Here is a 23,186-nt window from a genome sequence, read left to right on the forward strand (position 1 = left end):
GAACTCTGCGGTGTGTCAAAATGTGTCAAAACACTTTTCAGAAATAAAAGAGGGACCTTGAACAGTAAAGAAAAAAATAATCCATTTAAATTCCCTTAAACACAGAAGCGTGGTTAGCTGTGTTAAGTATTTGCACAAAAATAGGCCAAAGCACAGTTCTGGTCCTTTAGCCCTCAAAGCAGCCAGATGATCTGCAGCGAGGCCTGTTGGTAGAGAGATGAAGAGTGTCTACAGTCACGCTTCTCTGCAACACTTTTGATGCTTTCTTAGCTTTCGCGTGAGCTCCTCTTTGTATCCTCCTTGTCAACCAGCCGCCAGTCTGCGTAAGCCGCTCTATAAAGTAGTTCTAAAATACAGTGAAAGCTGCCAGGCCATGGATAAAGTGAAAATGGAATACTTGCAGGCTGAAAAACGGACAGAGTTCGGCTCTGACACGGTTAGCTCTCCTTTTCTTCATGCCGTTCCATCCGCACCCTGAGCACTTTAACTGAGAAATTCATGCTTCAAATCCTGTCAGCTTCACCTGAATTCAAAAGGTAACCCATGGAATACACAGGCCCAGTGGAAAATTACAGACAGTGTATCGGGTAAAGTAGGCCAATGTGTTACATAATGAGCTGACAGGTTAGAGGTAGCTCCCTGCAGATAAGTGACCCAGAAATATCAGCTGCAGGTTTATGGCACACATTATATTCAATACAGTTCTGCCTTTCACACTGTTTTTCCGGTTGCTTGCACTCTCCGCTGCAGGCGCTCTATGTTCCTGCCAAGGATGGGAAACCTCTTAATGTCGGTAAAGGCATTTTGTTCTCCATGTTTCTTGTTGCATAAAGATGGCTGCACCGACGGTTAAAGTGAATTATCTCAACAGTTGTTGGATGGAATGCCGCGATATTTAGTCGAGACATTCATGCTCACAAGAGGATATATTGTAAGGACTTTGGTGATCTCCAGACTATTCTTCTTGCGCCACCATGATGTTGACATTTTTTAGGTTAGAGTACAGTGTCTCGACAATGAACGAAAAGATTGCTGTGAATTTTGGTGCATACATTCGTGGTCCCCAGAGGATGAATTGCAATACATTTCATGACCTGACCTTGTATCTAGCGCAATCATCAGGTCATAATTTCAATTTGTGCAAATTTTGATTTATGACCAAAAACCATTATTTTTATTTACTATTAACATTCCATCAGCCTCTGCAGTGCTAATGTTTAGTGCAATGTTAGCATGATGCTTTACGAAGATGGTGAACATTGTACCATGTTAGCCTTGTCAGTATAATCATGTGATACATTATGTAAATAAATACAAGTAACAAAAGAATAAGAATATCCAAGAAACTCAATTAACAACACAATGAAAGAGTGTTAGCATGCTGGTTTTGGCATTTAGAGCAAACGCACCACTGTGTTTAGCAATGAGGCTGTCTTTAGACTCTTTGTCTTGTTGCGGCAGCTGTGTGGGACAAGGCATCTTAATCAGAGTACGGAAGACTCACTTTACGCCACATTTGACAAATTTAGACTGACACCCATAACCCCCCCCCCCATAGAGCTTCCATCGGCTACAGGCATGAGAAGTGAAAAGAAGGATAAATGTATTTTTACAGAAGAAATAATAGAAAATAGCTGTAGGCCAACTGGAATTAATTTAAATCTTGCACAAAAAGTGAATCGCTTCCAAAATCCCCCCTCCCAGCCTGCTGTGATGTTTACAACTCTGACTTGTTTGAGATTACACGCGCACACAAAGGTTTTTTCAGTTTGCTCGTATTAGCGGAAAGGAAGAGACTAAGGGAAGAAGAAAAAAAAAAAGCCTGAATAATTAGACAGATCAGAGGAAGAGATCCTTCGCTAGAGGTCACGCAGCTGATAAACGATATGCTTGCCTGCAATGCATGTGGAGCGAGTATCGGTGTAATTATCCCGGCTGCGGTGCCTTACGAATGTGTGTAATGTCACGGCCTTTCTTCCCTCGGGCGCTTTCCTTCCTTGTCAGATGCTCCACAGACAGAGAGTGAAGGTCACTTGACCAGAAAGGAAAAAAAGTTCAAGGTAGGGACCGGGCCCACGACGGACTGATCAGCCACCGACTGGCAAATTTAATTAAGATTGAGAGTCACATTTTCCCTCCCCATCTCTCTCCCTCCCCAGCTCCCAGTCTACAAGGTTCAGATTATCAATTTTTCCTGAAAGAATAGGCGCTTCAATCAAATGAGGATAGAGCCTCCTAAGGAGATTAATCAAAGTTTAGTCGGCTTAATTTCAATTTTCTGCCTTTTTTTTCTCTTCCTCTTTTTGCAGGAACTTTCTGGAAAAATCTTTTTACCTAATCTCAGAGGCTGACAAGTTCATGTGCAGCAAGGCGCTCTCAGTAATGCACGAGATATCTTCATTAAAACATAAAAAAAGATCTGGGCAGCAGCTCATCCAAGGCAGACCTCCTTCCTCTAAATTGAGGGAAGCTCAGTGGCATGACAATCTGTGCTTGCTTTGCACATTCCTCGGAGCCGACGGGGGACCCGGCGTAATAAGAAAGGGAGCCCTTCATGGAAGTTTTGGCGGTGTGTTTCTGTGGGCGACACGCAGGAGATCAAGGGAGCGGGAGAACTGACTGGGCAGGCCCGGAGCCGCCTCTCTCTCTCCAGGGGCTCTTCGCTTTAATCACAGCGCAGCCAAGCAAAGTGATGGTGAACTCCACACGCCTTTGGTCTTCCTCGTTGCTCCCTCTCTCTCCCCATCTTCACCTCCTCTGTTTCTGTCTCTTCTCTGCTCCCTGTCCTCACACCACTGCTCGTCTCCTCCTGCTCATACGTGGATTTCGTTGTAAATTTTCAAAACTTCAGCCTGCATGATTTCTTTTCAATTTAAATATTGCAACACAAAGTGAATACATGGAGCACCGGAAAGGTGTTAATCGTGTAAAAGCTGCTTCTGGTTGAGCGAGGAGGGCTGCCTTCCAGCAGCTCTAATTGAGGCCCCGGACATGTCCCTGATCACCACTGTCTGGCTGCCATAAAAGCGGCGTTCGGAGCAGTCATTACTGCACAGGGAAACATATGGTGTCGGGTATCTTTAGGCCTTACTGTCCATGGAAGAAGTGAAGGCTGGGGACAAGGGGAGCTGACCATCATGAGGAATCCTGACGGTGTCGCACAGCAGAGGGGCCTCAGACAAGCATGTCATTTACAGCTGCTCTTTGTGTCCTCCCTGTTTTATTGAAAGACCCGCAGTCAGGCTGAGATGTGGGATGGCATGGGACTGCTTCCAATGCGCCACGTCCCAAAACATATCGCGTCATATGACACGTCCTTAAAAGTTGAATTAATCGGTTTGGTTTTTTGGTCACTTGGGGGCCGAGGACCACGATCTCTGAAGACATTGTATCAAGAACGTGTTGAACACGCAGCGACATAAACATTCATTCATTTGGAGTTAAGTTTAGTTTTCGCCGTTTCTGGCCACCTGTTGAGGCACAGAAATATGGTCAAATAACACTCGGGGATAGTCAGGAAACGAATGCCGGAACGCTCACTGAAACTGTAGAGACGAACTGGCAGAGACAAAAGGAAGCACACAGCCTAGGGAGGAAGGTTAATGAGGAACAGGCGAAACTAATCAGGGTGGGCTGGAAACACATGAGAGCAGTAAGTGAAGTAAACAAACAAAAATAAAACGGGAAATAACTGGAAAAAGGAAAACAACTTTAATCACGGGGCCGATACATTATAAGCTAAATATGTGGTAAAAGAGGCTAAAAGTCTCCATAAAGTTGAGAGGAACCACACAGTTGGATGATAAGTCTCCTCGGGTTTTTCACTATGAACCCTCATCTTTCATTTGATCCATTGCCCGTCCACTTATGTATCTTAAGAAATGCTAAAGATGTCATCACTCTACTGGTTGCTGCTTTATTTTATTTATTTAGTTATGAAATGAAACCATTACTTCAAACCTATAGCGCTTTAGATTTTCTGTAGAACTTGAGCAAAGAGCCTCAGCTGTACATGAGTCTCATACAGCAGGTCTTCCTGCTGGAGCCACATCCCTGTCAAATGTGGCCCTGGGGCGTCTGACAGCGTCTCCAGATTCCCAGGATGCTTCTTGAGGCAGAGAGAGAGAGCGAGAGAGAGAGAGAGAGAGATATTGGGTTAGAGTGCACATAAATATACTTTAATAATGTCCTTCTACTGCTTGCAACAAGGAGCTGCGAATCATTAGCATTTTAGCGGCGCCTAGCCTTCCTGTGCTGTAATATCAGTAAGTCCTTATCAAGTCAATGATGTCTCTGTTGCTTGGCAGGCATCAAAATAACAAATGACGGCTGGAGCGCCTGCTTCGTTTCAAATCTCATTTCCTCTTGTGGGTGGGTGGGGGGGGGGAAATGTTATTGAAGTTACCATGGTGATTCAATTTCAGCAACATCCCCACTTCCCCCACCTCCCTCATCCTCATTTCCTCACTAGAACAAAAAAGCTAATATTTCTGAGAGGAATTCCCTCGGTTGCGGGAGCTGCGGCGGGTTTCACCAACTGATCTGAGCGAGGTTTGGGTGAACGTGTTCCCCACTGGGGATCCCTGCTCAGATATGCATCCTCGCGGATCTGCTGAGCAGAGAAGTCGCACAAAAAACAATGTTAATTTCTGGAATTTTAAGTACTTTGCAGTATTTTTTTTTTCTGGCTAGAAATGCACTGGAATGGAAATGAAGACTGTGTGGGAAGAAGGCATTATGTTACATTCTTCAGGCAACGGAAGACTTTTTAGGGCAGTTGATCGAGGTTGGGAGCGTAAATGTCAAATCCTTTGCGTTTCTTTGTAACTCCAGTCAAAGGCAACTGCTGAGTGTGAAATTTACAGCCCAGCCAAGTCAAAATGTCACTTTTGCGGAACCGGATCTAACCGCCTCATTAGGACGCTTTGGGTGACATCGTGAGCTGAGTTTATTTCAAGTGCAAACAGGAAGGCTATTTATGCCTCCATCTCCTCCCCGATCTCAACAGAGTCCCCCCCCCCAAATAAATAGAAATGCTAGTCGGGAGAATGTTTCTATTCCCCACAACAAATGATGGGCAACTGTCAAAACAGCAATTTGTTCCTGAGGGTAAATCAGAAGCCTTAATTAAGACAAGCAGCGCTGGATGGGAGAGCTTGTTAGAAGGGTGTCTGAATTTATTTATGTACTCTTCTATCGATGCGGGACTGTGATCCCCACACACACACACACACACACTTCCTCTGCAGTTTAAACTCAGCTCTTCCTCTCCACTGCGTCTCACAGTCACCATCTGCCATGTTGGAAATCTGCCCTCAGTCTGAGAGCTGGAGGCTGACTAGGGAGCTGTGTGTATGTGTATCCAGCTCTCCATATTTCACCTCTTCAGAAGTTGGATTTGTAATCTTCCTCGCCTACAGATTGCAAATCTTTAATAATTGAGCACACTTTTCAGCCCGGAGAGCAGCGAACGTTCGGCCCGTGCAGCGCCGTCGAAGCACACAGCCATGGAGCCCCATTTTTTTGTGTTTTTTCCTGAGCCGAGGCCTGTGGGGCGCGGTAATTAGAGCTGCCACATGTTCCGGGGGGGGGGGGGGGATTTACTGCCAACCAGTTGGCGCGATTGAGCAAGATGGGGGAAGCCCACGGCCGTGCCAGGGAAAAGGTTGATGGGAATCCACGTGACCGACCCTGTGGTCGTCACTGGGCTGAAAGGGAATCCCTTCCTGTTTCCCCTGGTTTGTCAGCCGCTCAGACTGCTGCCATGGCGACCTGGTGTTTACTGTACTGACTGTTTGGCAGCAACAGGCACATGACGCGTTCCTATGGTAATGCCTATTTATAAGCTTCAATGGCAACTCTGTGTGAATGCAGCCTCAGTGGAAAGCATCGACTCGGGTCGACATGACCGACCGCTCAGTCGCTGGAGAACAAAAGTCCAAATGAAGAAGACATGCTTAAGTTATGTGGAAGCTACATCTCCATGGCAACTGCACCATAACAGAGATGGCTTGAGTGTGGGCGGACCGTTTTTTCTCCTCTGATCTTTTTCCATCTTCTTATGTTGCAGTGGAATTATCAGTTGATTTAAAAAATATATATCTTTCTCCTTCCTCCGATTCCGAAACACTATCATCTGTGAAAGTCGTGCAGGATCTTTTTTTTTTTTTGTGGAACATAAATGAATCTTTCCCTTATTAAAATAGGTGATATTGTGCATGCCTTTTTTTCTCCTCCCTCACAAAATCTGAAATAATGAGAGAGATTCCTGGCACCGGTGAAATGGACCACCGGATATAAAGCTCTGTAGAGCTCAATTAGGACTCATCTCTATCATTAACTCAACCTATAAACTATTAATGGTCTCCAGCCATTTTTTATGATAAGGCTCCCCACATTTGAAAAATTCTCATTAGGGCCTAAATTAGGGAGCTCTCGTATATCAAAATTGGTCTTATCTTTTTGAAAATTCCCAAATAAAGATTTAATGAAACCTCTCTCTCTCTCTCTAGATAAATAAACCGGGAAAGGTGTGTTTTAATGCATGCATGCAGGATTGCCATCCCAGGCTGGTGCATGTGTTTTCACTGAGCTATAGCTGCGTGGTTTGACGCACAGACTCTATGCCTCACCCTCCGCGTTGTCACATCCACTCCTACGTCGTGTCCATTGTCACTTAGTTTACCGCGGAACACGCAATGACTTTACAAACGCACATGTGAATTTCCTCCAGCAAGATGTGACTTAGACTTGCTACGCATAGAATACCACATGTACACTGGCCCTCATGCTCCCTGTGTTAAAAAACAAATAAATAAATCCCTGAATTTTAAACAGCTCCATAGGAACGAAAATGAAAGCCATGTACAAATTAATATTACATTTCTGTGACTTCCGACGCTGTTTAAAAAGTAATGAGACTGAATAAAAAAGCACTCAAGTTAATAGCCTTGAAATATTGTGCCCCTGACATTCCGTCTCCACTTCCAGGAAGCACAGTGTTCAAATTGTTGGCAATATAACCCGCCTTTTACATAATGGTTGTGTCCATTTGATAACTTAATTGTTCCCTGCATTAGTAGGAAGCTTTTAAATGCGCTGGGGCGAGCAGCTCAAGGATGACAGGGGAATGTTTGAAAGTTGACACGTTTGAACCAAACCGTGCTGAACCGGGAAAGGTCTGGAAGCAGACAGATGGAGGACATAGTCACACAGGCCTGGGTGTGTACTCCCAGCCACTCACGCACATCCACTCCTCCATTCGTTCTGGGTGTGATCCTGTGCTGGAGTTGGAGCAGGGATATCCCCCCATGGTTTTTCAGAGGTCTGACTCATTGCCAAACACTTCTTTTTTTTTTTTTCTTTTCTTCTGGAGAACACTACGTCCTGTTTGCAGCTCCAGAGGAAGCCCCTGTTCTCTGGGAAGGATACGCCTTCCATGAGTTCACCGCACATGTTTATCGTGACCTTCAGGTCACCGTAACCAGCGATGTGGAGATGATTTAATAACAGGAATCATTCCAGGTCAAACTGAAATTCTTTGCTAAGAAGTTTGCAGTGTTTGATTTGACTTGTGTATTTCATTGTAAGAGAGCTTCCTACAGTACCTTTCTCCTTTTTAACCACGACAATGCTGGTAGTAGCTATTTGATCTGTGGGAGGAGGCAACTTCCAACAACCACATAGGCACTTTACCAGCTGGGGACCAATGTTGTCAGCTTGGTTCATGTGTGATTTAAACCCCTCCCTGCAGTACTTAGTAGGTAGGTTACGTAGGTTAAGCAGGTCAAAGGCTCCTGTTGCTGTGTCTGATCATTAGCCATCTCCCTTTCCCTTTCAAGAATCGAGGACAAAGACAACGTTAAGGGGTTGTATTCACAAAAGGATAGATCGGCTTTTGTGGCCGCTAAACCTGCAGACAGAAAGAAACCCCCAAAATCAAAAGGGTGGATGCACCCATAACTGCCCTGCCAAGCAAATAGCATCTCAGTGCTCCTGTAATATTTTCTATGATTTTGATATTATAAAATATGCATGCACTTGGTGCGAAATTAGCTGCTCAATGCAAATGAGCCTCATTGCAAAACCAATCCAATAGAATGTTACATTTCCAGTTCATGCCGACAAGTCTGCCTTCACAGCCTTGTTGTGTATATTTGCGCGTATGTGATTGTGGTGTAGTTTGTTTGTAGTTTTTACTCCTGCATTCATGCTTCAAAAGTCATACAAGTAGTGTGTATTTGTGACGATTATCTACCTGAACACAACGTGTATTTATCATAGGCCGCGGTGCTTAATTTCTGCAATAATCCAAAATCCGATGGGAAAATCCTGTTGGCTTTTTGTCGAGTGAACCAGTGAGATGCTAACCTCCAGGGTTGGCCTACAAAACTGCGTCATCCCTGCACCACAATATTCATAAAGATCAGCGCTAATGGCCACAAAAAATCAGCAAAATGTAGGGTGGGTTTGCGCTGTAATATCATTAGCGCAATATCTTTTGTGAATCGGAACGGAAGACGGCGCAGATTGCGGTTGCACAACTCATGGTGCTATCAGTGGCATCAATCTACTCTTTGTAACTTTACCTCGGAGTGTGCAGAAGATGCCTCAGCAGGTGTTGAAATAACATGAACACAATGTAATGTCAGCAAACTGGGATGACTAGCTTCCCATTGCCGGAGGAAAGCTAGTGAGCTCGCTGGCTTCCACTTTCCAAATGGATTGCAAAAGTAAGAGCATGATGGGTCCACCCAAATCAATTCTGTAAAAAGGCAGATAAAGATAAAGTCCCAAAATGAGAGCTGACTCTATGTAAGCCTGTTAAAGAAGGGGACAACATGGCCTTGTATCAGTTTTCTTGGACTGCCTCCAACCCAGAGTCCTGAAGCTTGGACATTGTTTCCACAAATATCTACAAAAAGGGTTTTTATCTTCTACACAATAGTTATACAGTCTATCTTACAGACAATTGTATCATTTTAGTTTGTTTCTCCTTCCACAATATGGGAGAATGGAATTAAAATGTCAGTGTTGATATCATTAGGCGTGGGATGTTTTCCATATCTCAAATATCCACCAAATCCCGCTGACCTGGGAAGCATGCAAAGCATTTGATGGAGAGTTCTTATGAGGACGCTGAGTAACGTTGTGTCCATCTCCGACGTCCTTGGACTGTTTACAAATGTGCTCGGCCCTAAAAGAAAATATTATTTACAGCTTTTATGAACAATGAAGAATGGCCTTGGAGTGCAGTCTGAGTTGCAGGGTTGTGTTCTCTTTGAAAGCAAAGAAGCAACACACTCATTGCAATTCTACTCCGTGTTCAAAGTTGACTAATTATGCAAACACATTCCGAACCCGTGTCCTTTTCAGCACACACTGCTGCCGAATGTACACACAGCTAAAATGATTGAGTTAGCATAATAAGCTTTTCAACCTTGTTAAATGCAGAGTCGCGACCTCTGCGTAAACTATAAAATTGACATTATCCTACATTACTGACAGCTACGGAAACACTTACTGCAGCATATGAATGAGATTACATCCATCGCATTTAGGTTTACAGCCTGCGAGCAGTCATCACGTTCTGTGTGCTTTTGGACTTGGAGGATTACAACATTACCGTTGTAACACAAACATACCGAGGGCTTGGGCTGCGTAATTGGAAACATCTGGATGTCATTTTGGTCTTTACAGTCCCGCAATCATGAACGCTGTAATGTCTTATTTGGCCATTTGCTATGTTGCGGACTGGTTTAAAAAAAGAAAGAACAAAAAACAGAAACAAATGCCTTAAATAAACATCCTCCACTCGCAGGAGTCACACCACATTGTTGTCAGACACAAATTACATTTTGGGTTACACATACCGGTATGTCACCTTTTATCAATACCTGCTGTGTTTTTAATGCTTATAAGTGAACAGAAATAGGGATGAATCCACAGACAAAACAACAAGAGAAGGGGACATTTGGGGTAAGGAGGCAAAGTATTAAAAAAACAAATAAAAGGGTGTATCACCTGCAGGTCTTGAATCAGGGCCACCTGCTTAAGGATTAGATTGTATCTGACAGGTGAATAGCCAGAGGGGATTAGAAAATGAAAATAAATGAGCTTTTAAAACCTAATGAAGGATTTAACCGCAATGAAGCACAGGTGGCTGGTAATAGGTGCTGCTTCCACATCCACAACGGGGCATGTTTTGAGACGTTTCAGAGCACTTTTACCCCCCCCCCCCCCCCCCACACACACACACACATCCACCAGCACCTCCTCCTCCCTTCCAGCCCGCGGCCTTGCCTTTGGTATTTACTCACGCATTTCCCGGGGTCGCAGTGTCACCGGGTTTGGCTGATGGGAACGTGCCGCTTTCCAGTGTTTTTATTGGCTCGGGAGAACATGGGAAAAGAAGCTGGGTATCCTCTGTGGTCCCACCCAGAGTAGAGCCCCCACCTCAAAGCCAGCGTTACCACGTGTAACCCCTTCTGCTCCGGACATGCGAGGAAATGATGTCATGAAAGACGGGGCTCGACCTTTTGCAGCATGGTTTCGTGGGAAGAACTTTAAACTGAAGTGACAAAGTATCCTCCTGGGTATAGGAGCATGGAGAGGAATGTCAGATGATATCCATTACACACACACGAGTTCGTGAACTGCTATTTTATCTGGCACACGTTGCATTCAACACAAAGAGCAAATCTATCGGTAGTAACGTGGCTACAGCTCTGAACAGCTCCAAATCCTCTTTTGATAGATTAAGTAAAGCACCAAGAAAGAAAGAAAAAGAGGGCTTATTTCACGATTTAACAGCTACATGATCAAAATTATCCAGATCAAAGAAACTCCCCGAGTTTAAACTGAATACAGAATTACTCGGTGGAATTAATTTATTTTCTATTTTCTCTGTTAACATGCATTGCTTTGCATTTGGCATTAGGCGGCTATACATATCCCACAAATTGGCTCCCCCCCCCCTTTTTCTCTCACTTATTTCATATACTTGTAACCAGATAGTAGCTGTTGATGTCTCAGATATTACTCAAGCTGTGCAGAAAGAAGCCGTGTTAATTCGAAGCCCACGTGTTGAGTGTCACTTCCCATATAAGGAAGTAAATCGTTGCCCGTGTGAACAGCTGTCAGAGACAAAAAAGCACCCAAACCTGTTGTGTTATGTAACCGTCGTTACTGTTCACCGCTCACACTGCATGCTCCTCACTTGAGTCTTTTCAATGTCTTGCTGCACTATAAATCAGTCTGACAATAATGCTCTGTACATTCACCATGTAATTGGTTGTAATTCCTCACTGTAAAACCTACACTTCTGTTTTTTTTCTGTTTTTACACTTCTGCTATTTATTGGAGAGGAAAGGATCCACCAAATGAATAATTTAAAACCATCCTAACGAGGCAAAGAACATAAACTGGCGAGCATATTACACCAAGAGGGCTAATTAGAAGTAGAAGGATCCATATTGTACATTTGAAGGCAAGATTTTGTATGTTTTCAACCATACACATCTAAATGTTATTTCTAATAACATGTTTCCATGTGCATGGTTGACGTGCCTAATTATGCTCCCTTTGACATGTCTACCTCTGTTTCAGTCGGTGATTTCTTACATTTCCCACACCTTTTAATAAACACCTTGAGATGACAGCCCAAATTCTCTATTTTCTATATTCTTCAACAGTCTTCTCTTCCATTTGGTACATTTCCCAGGGTGCACTGCACTCTTTAGAATCAAACCTTTTTGTCAGTTAGGTTTCTTCCAGAAAGTTATAGTTGCAGAAAATCACTCTTGGCTTGTGGTTGGTGGAGTTTTCAAAAGGTATTCAGGCTTTTTTGGTTTTGTTATGTCGGCCCACTGCAGTTTAGTTTCAAAGCTTACAGCATAAAAAAAAGAATGTCGGACAACTTTGTAATATTTTTTTAAAACAAACACCCTGAACGGATCTTTAGAGATGTCCACCAATGATACATGTTTAAATATGTCTGCAGTAAAAGTGTCTCATTTCACTCTTCCAATGTGAAACATAAGGACAACCAGTTTGTGTTCTCTGACATCTCTCAAAGAGCAAGTGGTGTGTGAGAAATTAGTTCAGAGCAAACCTTTCAAACCATAACAAACCGCACGAGTGCTGCACAGCCCTTACCCTCCCCTACAGAGTTTATCGAGGGTGTGGTGCCACAAAAAGTCCAGCTGCTGCATACTGAGCCGGTGAATAATAAAATAAATTGTGTTTGAGGAGGCTTACATTAAAGATGAGTTGTTCATGAATCATGAATCGGAGGGTAGAGACCTCTTTGCTCAGAGATTTATCCCTGCCCTTTTATGGCTTACTACCAGCACTTTTAAACCAAACCCAGGCCTGGCTCTTGGACCGGATCCGGACTCTGTCTGACTCAAAGCATGTTTCATTCAGTGCTCAGAGGAGGCAGAGAGAGGGTGGACGGTTGGGAATTGTTTTGGAAGAGTTGCACCCAGCAGGTGGTCGGGGCTCTCAACAGGCTTCCTGCTCATCTAAAAAACACTAAAGGTTGACCAGACGAACTTAAATTTATTTTTGTATAGCCCAAAATCACAAATATCCAGCCTTTTATGTACAAAATCACTGGATCCTGCATTTCCCATTCATGCAAGTTGAAGTCATCTTTTATTAGACCCTACGCACATCCGTTCACACTCAATACCTCGATGGTGTATTGCAGGCGTTCTGTTACAATGTTATGTCTAAACATTAACATTCAGGAGAAACAGTGATTTGCACTGGAAAAAAAGCCAGCATCAAGTACAAATTAACGTTAGACTTGATGGATTATGACTGACCGAAGTGAATGTTTTTTTGTACTGCAGATGCATTATGTTTTGTCAGCAGCAGCATGCTTTAATCCAGGGGTCTCCGACTCGCGGCCCGCGGGCCAACTGCGGCCCACGAGCCGATATTGTGCGGCCCCCTGCCTAACATAAAAGTGTAATGTTAACCTTTTTGCCGAGTCGTTGTGGGCGTTTTATATTTACAACGTGAATTAGCGAAACTGTCACTTGGGTGAAACGTGATTCAGGAGTGACACCAAGTGGAAGGGAAATATAATATATCTCACCCAGGCCCAGTCATGTCTTTCTCAAAACCTGCCGTGAAGAGAAAAGTTGGCGAAGAGCACAGACAATTCCAGGAAAAGTGGGAGACGGAATATTTTTTTGTTGAGCACCGGGGCACTCCGACGTGTCTTATATGCACAGAGAAAGTCGCGGTACATACATAAGGAGTACAACCTCAAACGTCATTAGTCAAAGAGACATGCCGAGGAGTATAGAAAATACCAGGGATATGAGAGAGAGGCCCGGGCCGGCGATCTTAAAACATGTTTACTGAGGCGACAAGATTTTTTTAAGAAAGCGAGCAAAGCGAGTGACGCGGCAGTCGAAGCGAGCTACGTGGTGAGTGAGATGATCACCAAGGCGGGAAAAGAAGGCGATTCCATTCAAAGAAGGCGAGTTCATAAAAATGTGCATGTTACAGGCTGCAAGTATCGTCTGAAAAAGAGTCCGTTTAGCAACATCGGCCTTTCAGCCAACACAGGGGCAGAGCGCATTTCTGACCTGTCAGGTGACAGATATGATCAACTGCGGGAGAAAGCCAAACATTCTGCGCATTCTCAGTTGCTCTTGATGAGAGCACAGACATCACTGACACTGCGCAGCTCGCAATGTATGTCCGCAGAGTTGATGACAGTTTTGAAGTGATGGAGGAGTTGCTCACAGTGATTCCAATGCATGACCAGACCACCACTCAGGAGATATTCCACCAGCTGTGTGATGCCATTATGGATGCCGGTTTAACATGGAAGAGGTTTGCTGGAATAACAACCGAAGGAGCACCATCAATGACAGGGAGGAAAAATGGACTGGTGGCACTTGTTCAAAGAAAACTGGAAGAGGAGGCTGTGGAGGAGGCCATTGCTCTGCACTGCATTATCCATCAGCAGGCCCTTTGCAGCAAATGCCTGAAGTTTGACAATGTGATGTCTGTTGTTGTGAAATGCATCAACCATATTAGATCCAGGGGCTTAAAGCACCGGCAGTTCCGCGCCTTTTTGGAGGAAATAAAGTCAGCATATGAGGATGTCCTCTACTTCACCGAGGTACGTTGGTTCAGCAGGGGAAATGCCTTGAAGAGGTTCTTTGAGTTGAGAGCAGAAGTGAAAGCCTTCATGGAGAAGGATGGGATGGCTGTTCCTGTGCTAAGTGATCCCAAATGGCTCATGGACTTAGCTTTTCTTGTTGACATCACACAGGAGCTGAATGTACTGAACAAGAAGTTACAAGGCCAAGGGCAGCTTGTCAGTGCTGCCTATGACAACGTCAGAGCATTCTCCACAAAACTCATGTTATGGAAAGCCCAGCTCTCTCAGACAAACTTCTGCCATTTCCCAACATGCAAGGCACTCATGGGTGCGGGCACACCATTCAGTGGTGAGAAGTATGCTGATGCCATTGTAAACCTACAGGAGGAATTTGATCACAGGTTTGCAGACTTCAAGACACACAGAGCCACTTTTCAAATTTTTGCTGACCCCTTCTCCTTTGATGTGCAAGATGCCCCTCCTGTGCTTCAAATGGAGCTCATTGACCTGCAGTGCAATTCTGAACTCAAAGCCAAGTTCAGGGAGGTGAGTGGAATAGCAGACAAGCTTGGACAATTTTTGAGAGAATTGCCCCCCACCTACCCTGAGCTTACCAGGATGTTCAAGCGGACCATGTGCCTTTTTGGGAGCACATATGTGTGAAAAGCTCTTCTCAACCATGAACTTTCATAAGTCAAAGTACAGGTCCAAACTTACTGATGAGCATCTTCAAGCCATACTGAGGGTCTCAACTGCTTCCTCCCTCAAGCCAAATGTGGCTGAGCTGTGTGAGAGGAAGCGCTGCCAGGTCTCTGGTAGCAAGGAGTAGGCAAGAGAAGCCTATATTCTGAAGAACGTTCATGTTCTGAAGAACCCGTTCATGCTCTGAAGAACCCGTTCATGTTCTGAAGAACCCGTTCATGCTCTGAAGAACACGTTCACGCTCTGAAGAACCCATTCATGTTCTGAAGAACCGTTCATGTTCTGAAGAGCCCGTTCATGCTCTGAAGAACTCGTTCACGCTCTGAAGAACCCGTTCACGTTCTGAAGAACCCGTTCATGCTCTGAAGAACACGTTCACGCTCTGAAGAACCCATTCATGTTCTGAAGAACCGTTCATGTTCTGAAGAGCCCGTTCATGCTCTGAAGAACTCGTTCACGCTCTGAAGAACCCGTTCACGTTCTGAAGAACCCGTTCATGCTCTGAAGAACCCATTCATGTTCTGAAGAACCGTAGAACCGTTCATGTTCTGAACTATTATTAATGAAGATTGGATCAGTTGTACTTTTTTTTGGAATACTTGATGCGGTCCAGCCTCACCCAGACTCTACCTCCAGCGGCCCCCAGGTAAGTTGAGTTTGAGAGCCCTGCTTTAATCAGAGGTCAGGACGACAGAGGTGCTGCATGAAGACAACACTGTGTCCCAGGGAAGTCACAAGAGTAAAACCAGAGATATGTCACTGTCACAGTACGTTAGGCAGAAGGTATTGTTGGGTTTGTAAACTGTTGATGGCTTGCATAGAGGGGGTTAATGAATCAATGAAAAGAAACAAAAAAAATGTATCCTGCTAACAAGTATTGTCTGTCTAAACAAAGCCTGATGCAACTTATTCGTCATAGAGCTCCGTTGTTGTCCGAACACGATTAAAAACACATCAGTGAGCCGTATCGCTGCAAGTTAAATGTTCCTCTGTCATGATGAACATGGACACTGTAGTTTATCTGGAATTGATTCCACATACTCCACTAAATAAATAATCACTGGAGCTCCAAATGTGTATTAATCCGCGACTGAAAATAGTCCCAAACGAATACATGATTTACTCCAGTTTGAGTAAAGTTGGCTAAAAACTTCAGTGCCCAGGTGTTTTAGGAAGTCACTTTTATAAAACATAAACTATAGGGGACTGGGACTGAGTGCCACAGACAGAGTAAAGTTGGAAACTGTATATCCTGTAAGAAGTGAACAGAATCACTGTGCCATCACCTATTGGTTTGTGGACAGCTGTTTTGCAGCCTTGGTTCACAATTTCTGCGTTGCCATGTTTTTTTTTTGCAACCAAAAAGTAAAACAAGAGAGTAGAGATAAGTACAACTGGAGGGTGAATAATGTATTTTTTAGGCAACCAAAAAGCTTACAGTATACCTTTCATGAACTGAAAAAACACGGGTTTTGTTTAAGAACTTTAAGCCTTTCACAAAGACGACTCCCAGACCGGACAACGCCGTGGCAGCTACCTGCCAATCACAAGGTAGCCCCACCCTAAAGCATACCCTGCTTTATCGTCCATTTTTCTCTAAATGGGATCATAATTTACAAAATGAACATCACGCGGTCTTGAAGAAGGATTGAAACTAGCGACCGAGACCATTTATTCAGGTAATAAATCAAGAGAGAGGTAAGGTCCTTTTCCTCATACACTTCTATACAATCGGATGTCTTTTTGCAACCAGGGGAGTTGCTGGCCATTTGAAAGAATGCAAGTTTAAGGCACTTCTGCATTTGCTTCATTTTTCAGGGCCAGAAGTTGCCGCCCTGTACCGAGTACTGAGCTTACACACTGTTAGTTCGGTCTTTTTATTGGAATGTATTATCAATTCGAAAATGATGAAATATCCCATCCTTTTAAATAATTGATGTTTGCTGCCGATCACGGGTGTACATGTGTGCCTTGTGATTGGTTGTAGTCCAATGCCACAAAGCAGAACAAGTGGCTCGGGGTAAGTTAAGGATACACTTCCTCCCTAACATCGCTAGAGAATATGAATTATGTGTCCCTCCAACATTGTGCAGCACATGCAAGCCACCAAGTATGTCTCTATGTGCCTAACTCACACATACACTTACTCACATCCTTTTCTCCAACCTTTCCCAGTCTGAGTCCTTCCTCAGTCATGGTTATTGAGTGACATTTGAGAGTGAAATCACTTTGGGTAGAAGACAAAAGAATAAACCTGTTTGGTTTAGTCTGCCCTCCTGCCTGAGTTCCTCATCCCCCCCCCCCCTCCACCCCAGCCTCCGTCCCAACGCTGTGCCTTGTGGACAGGAAGTGGGGAGACTTTCACCTTATCTCCTATTGATCTCCACTCCTGAACGGTGTCATTTATTTGCAGGGTGATATAAGTGGGACTGATTAGAACAAGGGGCCTGATTGATTTGCGCACACATGCCGCGCGACAACCAGGAGAAAATCAGAGCTGGCGGGGGAGGGAGAACATTCATCTCAGGTTTGTCCAGCTCTCTCATGCCAGAAAACATTATCCTCTGTGTGTGTGTCTGATTGCAGTATATGCAAGTGCTTTAAATCAGCCCGAAAAGCTTTGGAGGGGAAAACAAGCAAAAACAATTAAATTTGCATTCCAATTTGTTTGCAAAGTAACCTTACAAACCGCCAAATGATAAGATAAATGATGGCGTGCATCCTTTTGTAAAGCACTCCCTACATCCACCTGATTGATTTGTGGCGAACGCTGACCGTGACACTGAAGCTCCATTATAAACATCTCCAATGTCCTTGTTTGTGCATTACGTCCAGCTGAGTAACTCCAATAAACATCTTTCACTTGTTGTGTTAGTAGGATGAACAGAGTGAGAAGTGCCCTCCGATCCCTGAGATGATTAAAAGAACGGCTCTCAATAAAGAGCTTAAATGTCCGTTTGCCCCGTGTGATCACTGTGTTTCTCTGTCCCTGAATGTTTGCTGCTTCTGAAGTGGATCAAAAAAAACATTGAAGTTTTTCAGTTCTTTTTAGAGCGGACCAGAACAAGAGTAGTCACTTTCTTTGACCGCCCCCCAAAAAAACCTGTCTTGCGATGATTCATCCCTTCCGACACACTTTGATTCAGCAGAAATTCGTTATATGTTACATTTTCTGAAAGGTTCTTACTTTGGTTAAATTAACTGGAGTTCAGCGGAGAGTCAAATCCCATTCACACTAACGATCTGGTCACAGCGCTGAATGTCGCCGAGACCCAGACTCATGCCCTCAATTTCCTTAAAAGCAAGCTATGTTCTCGTAAACAACTCCTCCAGCCGAACATGACAAGTCTCCCTTTCGTCGTTCAAAGGGCATCCTCTCTGCGTTACGGCCTCCTTAATGAAAAGGAAAGCAGGATGGGAAACATCAGGGACGATTTCACAAGAAGCCTCCCTTTAATGTCTGCGGTAGCCATGGGGCTTTAGGAAAAAAAAGGACATTCTCCAAAAAGTGCTCTCTGCTCGATTGCTTCCACAATGAGTTTGTTAACTACACCTTCCATCACCCCGCAGACAAACCTTCCCTGTAAATGCCACAGTGATATTTTCACATTGCACATTCCCTCCCCCTCCTCCTCCCCTGTGCTATCTTCGGGGGCGCTACGGGTTGACCCTGTCTATTGATGAGCGGAGACTGAACCCCGGGCCTTGCAGGGGACCGGCCCGTCTTCCATGCAGCAGACACTATCGCTAAATATCTGCAAACACACACGAGCACCAAAGCCGCTGCCGGTTTGCGTTCCAGCAGGGATGAGAAACAGCTGGGAATGATAACTATCATTTGCTATTTTCCGGACAGACGTTAGTTACTTTTATACGGTTAAGTAAATGTAAAACAACTATCTCATTCTGGCAGCATTCAAACCTTTCTTGCGACCAAAGCGACGAGACAGATCAGAGAGTCCAGCGGTCTCTGGACAGATAATTCACGGTATTTTTAGGATCGTACTAAGTTTTGATTCATTACTTTCTTTGGACAGGGAAGGTGAGTCCAAGATGCGGTCAAGGGTTTTGGACAGTCTGTTCTGTTGCACTCTAACTTTGTGATTGGATAGAATTTCTACGCAGTACTGTTGCTGTTTTTAATTGATCACCCCTCAAAGTCATGAAGCGATGAGAAAATTGGGGACGTCATTGAGAATGATTTTAATTGCAAAGCGAATCAAATCAACTCTGGGATTTTGTCTTTGTGAGATAGACGTTCGGATGCACTGACAACTTCGTCTTCGGTTTCAAAAGACACTTTTGACACAAAATAATATACCAAGGGCAGATTGATATTAGTATGTATGAAAAATTGTCATTTCTGCCACATTGTTTTTTTCTACTGTTTACAGCAAGTCAAAATTGAGTCTGGTTTATTTATATAGACCTTCATCAAGTGTCTGTCTCCGAGCACTTTGAGACCGTTTCTAACTAATCAGCAGTCCATCACAGAAGCAAATGATGCAGGGAAATATGTGTAACAAAAGATGAGACATTAAATAGCACTTTGTAAACGTCATACCCTATTGGTGCCACTGACTTTAAAGGATATGAAACATAGTTAGAAACAGAACAACAACAATAAGTCTACAGATTGGGTGAACCTGACCAGAATAATGCCATTTATCAGTAAATGAGGTTGATCAGGGCCGTATTAGCCAAAGTGGCGCCGGGTCAAAATGAGCTCAGGGCCCCTATTGACCCACCATTTCTCCCACTCTCTGTGCACCGTGCATGCAGTAGTATGTATTACTTTTACTATTTTGTAAAATCCACGATGTAAGCACAAACATAAACTGAGATAATAAAGGCCTTAACACAAGATGGGCCGGGCCCCAAAGATTAGATAATAAAGCAGGTGCTGCCTGCTTTATCTTCATTTTGATGAATTCAATTGGATTAATACCCAATCACTGCAGTTGACTATGTGCTGTATTGGTGCATACAACAATAAAAAACATATTTTCTATCTATTTGTTTGCTTTCTTGCTGAGAGTTAGATGAGAAGATTAATACAACTCTCAAGTCTGTACATTAAATATGAAGCTACCAGCGGAAAAATACCCCGCAGCTCAAGAAGTGGATACAATTTCACATGCGAAAAAGCTTTCACATTTGTTTGAGGTGGTTTTAGCCTTCGTCGAAAAAAAAGAGTTGCGCTTGATGGAATATGAAAACACCTTTGGTTGATTAAGTGATACAGAGAACACAATATGTATTCATATTCGTTTGTTTCTGCACTGTACGTTGGCTCTGGTTTATTCTCTTAGATGCTTGTTTATAAAAGGAGATGCACTTATGACTTCTGGTGACTAGTAGTTCTCTTGAATACCGATGTTGAATACACTTATTGTAAGTCGCTTTGGATAAAAGCGTCTGCTAAATGACTCTAATGTAATAACTCGCATGACTGATCAGCTGCCAACCACTGTTGGAATCTTCCCATAGTCTATCATCTGACCACACTACAAAGCCTATAGCCAATTAATGGAAATTAAATTAACGAGCATAAAATGCTGCTTAAAATCCACTTGACATTTGAGTGGAAACACGGCTATTGATGTACAAGGAACTGGAATTAGGAGCTGAAAGGTTGGTAAAGGACTAGTCAGAGAAGTGTAGGGTGTTTTAGATCAAATTCATCCCCATACAGAATGATATCTGCCCTAAAAGCTTTCAATCACAAGCCAGTGCATATGGCTTTGGGACAGCTCTCCTTCTCTGATCCTGGTATCAGGAACAATGGATGGTTTGACACATAGTGTAATTGAACCTATAAAGGCAGTATTCTTCATCAGCAGCAGTGTCAGTGAAATTGCTGTGTTTCAACCAAATTCAAGGTCTGGCTGCATCGGAACAATTGGTCCTAATTCTGCCTCTCTCGCTGTAACAAAAGCACTTAGTCTGCATCTTCTCTCAGCAATTGATCTTGAATGTCCTTCTCTCATTGGAGACTTTAGTGTGTTCCTTAATGCTCATCTCTCTGCCTCTCTTTCCTCCTCAGACTATCTCTGCCTTTTTCTCGCTCGTTCTCCCTGAATGCATATTAACATGGAATGTGTCTTGTCCCTCCCTGCCCGAGAGTCGTTTATCCTAATGCGGGAGGAAGCTGCGGCTTTACCGGCCTCCTCATTACTTATTCAGGATAATGTGCGACAGTGGCGCTCTAATGGCATCCTGTTGGAGAGCCCTCGAACAAATGGCAGGGCTGTGGTGTCCACCCAGAGTCTGATTAATAAGTGGTGGCAATCGATGGAGGCGGCACGACCCCGGGGGGGGGGGGGTCGTGCCGCCTCTGCTGAATATATATCTGTGTGTGTGTGTGTGTGTGTTTGAGGTACACTGTATTCATTCGTACATGAATGCATCCAACATGAAAAGCGTGTTCAAACTGAACCGATGAACCTTGTTTTTGCAAGTCCTTGATCGGAGCTGCTTCTCTTGCTGTTTCCCTGTCAAACTGTTTCCTCTTAACCGTATTGACCCAAAGCAAAACGCACAGGTCCAGCAATTTGGTGGCCAGCCAAGACACAGAAAACCCATCAATAAAGACTACAGAGGCAATACACGCATCCCTGGAGCGCCTTTTTTCTTGAAACGACCCTTGTTCCTTTCCCAGTCAACTCCCAAACGATAACAAGCCAATTAACCTGCGTCATTAGTTTGAGAAGAAGCTCTTTTAAATAAAACCACAAAGCAAAACTTTAAGGGGGTTTTGCATTATTGATCTAATGTCGGGCCAGAAGCAGCGGTTGTCATTGGGGAGTTGACGCAGGCTGGAGCGAATTACTGTAATGGCTATCTGTGCCATCTGAAAATCAGCTATCATTGTTAACCACTAATGGGCTGTAACATACTGTTAGTGTGCTTGCTAATGCATTACAGATTAGCTGGATTTGGTATCCTCCTCTTCGTCTGTTGTGGAGAGCGCAGATTTGAAGGGCATCGTTTGTGTGGATTGTGCGAGTTTCTCTCTGCCTACACTCTTAAAACAAGTGGCTCTGTATCTGGGTTCAGTACATGCCCTGAACGGTTCATTATGGAATCATTTGGGTTCAGCATCAAACGGCTATTTAAAATCTCAGAAGAAGTTTCTGTTCCATATATGAATTGAAACTTGCTCGACATTTCTGACAATCAGTTGAAGTCATTTTCCAAGCAAACATATTCACTTGCTCCAGCATGAATGAAATGGTTTGCTGCTGTATGTTGATGGGTTCCTACTGTACAGACAGCATGAAATGTGGAGCAGATTTGTAATTGTATTGTTTTACTTTGAAATGTTAAGGTTAATGGTTGAATTGGCTAATCTGCAGGACATTTCTTCTCTTCTTTCTTCTTCATTTTAGCTCAAACTGAGCCACATTTGCCAACTAAAAAGTAAGTTGTGTCAGCTTTTGAATAAGCAAGCTCAATCTTACAATACAAAACCCATATTGTCATGACTTTTGACACACCTACATATCCACCCACACCGTTTTATTTATTTACTTAAAGCAAGCTCATGAAGCAATGATGTGTGGAAGATAGTAGGCCAGCGTTCCGTAAGTCCATGAGTCTGATGTTTGTATTGGCCTACTATTAAAATTAAATTGCAAGACAGCCCGACTGGAAGCCTGTTTGTATGCTGCATGATAAACAGTTAAGACCATAAGCTAAGCTAATAAAATACATATCTGGGCTTACTGCATATGGCTTAAAAGCCAACTCTCTTGCAAACACTCTTTAAATGTGCTTTGAGCAGCTTCAACATCATGGTCCACACCAAGCACGCATGGTGAGAGGTACACGGATGTATCATATATGATTGATCAGGGAATGAATTGAATGAATTTCATTGTTGTATTTTGTTTCATGAGGGAATTTTATGGCTGTGTAAACATAATACACAGATTTTTTTTAAACCTCACTATGTGCCACTTCATCCTTCAGTTTCACGATTTACTGTTTCGCTCCAAGGCAACTCTGATGCTAATCTATATTGACCATGCCTCTCCATTTACATTCAATAAATAAATGATTGCTGAGGTTTGAAAGTCCTCTTTTTGTGGTTCTTCACATACATTCTTCATGATCCCAATACCATTTTTACCACCTAAACCGGGAATATAACCACTGTGTTTTCACATTCTTCTTCACCACATTCTGAAGGGTTTCGGAGGCACAATAAAAAATATTATTTCCCCCCTTAACTCGCATGTATTATTAACTACGAGAGAGGAGATTCTCTCACATCTCATTATCCATAAAAACGGCCGGTATAAGTTGAATATAACACCCTTGCTCATTGAGTATTTTTACTTTTTAATAGAGC

Source organism: Melanostigma gelatinosum, assembly GCF_949748355.1.
Source record: "Melanostigma gelatinosum genome assembly, chromosome: 20".
Classification (NCBI taxonomy): Eukaryota; Metazoa; Chordata; class Actinopteri; order Perciformes; family Zoarcidae; genus Melanostigma; species Melanostigma gelatinosum.